This window comes from Chrysochloris asiatica, unplaced genomic scaffold (genome assembly GCF_000296735.1).
Source record: "Chrysochloris asiatica unplaced genomic scaffold, ChrAsi1.0 scaffold00488, whole genome shotgun sequence".
Taxonomy (NCBI): Eukaryota; Metazoa; Chordata; class Mammalia; order Afrosoricida; family Chrysochloridae; genus Chrysochloris; species Chrysochloris asiatica.
In genome coordinates, this window is record NW_006409006.1 from 614,516 (window position 1) to 616,307 (window position 1,792).

Sequence of the window (1,792 nt, forward strand, 5' to 3'; positions counted from 1 at the left end):
CTCTCATCATCTTCCCTCTTGATAGTTCTAGAGTCCTCTGTTTCTGAAATGCCAGATTAACTGCTCCACGCTTTTAGTTGCACCTCTCCTACATTGACAGTGTGACAATCACCATTACAGGAGAAAATAATTACTTGTTATTGAATCATAAAAGCTTATCCCCCTCATTACCAGATCCATCTAGACAAGAGGAAAACTATCCAGTAGATTTTCTGACTTATTCCCCTCATTGTGACACTAAACACCCGGATGAAAGCTTGTAAGCCAGTTGCTTCCTGCCTTTATAGTCATCCAATTGTGGTAGGTGGAGTCTAAGTTGCCTGTACCTATAACCCAGTGCACTGAAAAGACTTGCTTATTTCCAGTTATGAAGAATCCTTTCCTATATGTTTGGAATTTTGGGCAGCTCCATCTGTAAGCAAGGGTCCAGTTCATCATGATGTAGTAATTTACTCTTGCTGCCTGTATCACACTTCTTATCTTCCTCTGGTTAAATTCTGATCGGCAAGCCATCCACGCTAGTTCAAATGGATACTGTCTGCAAGTCTGGGAGTTCTTACATGCCTTCCTCCTCTTCAGATCAGCTAGGTGCTTCATTCTTACTTCTAGCCCCCAGTGGGTAGGCCAGTGTCTTTGGGCTTGGGAGTTCACACAACTCCCTGAACTTCAAACCAGTCAGTCCTCCTCTTCTCTCCCTCATTTCAAGGTCATTGGGTGACTATGGAAAGTGGCCAATCTCAACCCATGTTTTCTGTGCTGCACTTCCCCAATTGCACTCACAAGTTGATCAGGAGGGTCACCAGCAAGCACACAAGATTGGTTATGTGTTCCCTCTGAGTTCCAGTCTTAGACAGGGTTTACACTGATGAGCTGACCTTTCTTGCCTTGATGGCTCCAGGACAAACAGCTTACTTGGTATTGTCACAGCCCAACAATCTGGATTCCACCTAAGGCCCCATATTTTACCAAGGCTTAACAAGAAGCATGTTTTCCTTACATTCTTAGAGTCCTTTTAAATAATCCATCCCACATAGGACTGAAGGGGGTTTTTCTTACTTCGATTCTATTAGGGTTTTGCTTTATGTAATTTGGGGCTCTTTCATTGGGAGCATAGTATGGTTATGTCCTCTTGTTCCATTAACCCTTTAACCATGAGACAATGACCTTCTTTGCCTCTTATGCTGGTTTTTGCTTTAAAGTTTATTTTGTTTGAAATTAATATTGACACTCCTGCTAATTTTTTTTTTTTTAAATTGCAATTAGCTTGGTATATTTTTTCCATGCATTAGGTGTGTCTCATGAAGACAACATATTAAAGAATTCTGCTTTCTTATCCATTCTGCTACTGTCTGCCTCTTGACTGGTACATTCAATCCATTGATGTTTAACGTAATTGTTGATGTGGTTGTTGTTAAGTGCTGTGGAGTCAATTCAGACCTTTAGTGACACTGTATAGGATTTCTGAGAAGCAACTGGCAAGCTTGAATCACTGGCCTTGCAGTTCAAACGGGTCGCAGTCTGGTGCATTAACCCACAGCACTACACTAGGACTCATTTGTTGGTAGGCATGGATTCATCTGACATTATACTGTTTGTTTTTTGTGGTACTGCTCATTTCTGTGTTCTTTATGCCCTCCTGTGCTGAGTTCATTTGTGTGTGTGTATGTGTAATTTTTGTTGTCACTTTGTTCAAAGCACTAATGTTTCCATAAATATTTTGGACATTTCTTTTCTTTATTTGATGTGTTGCTATATTAAGCATCTTTGAGGTTACCCTATATTTTATTAAATT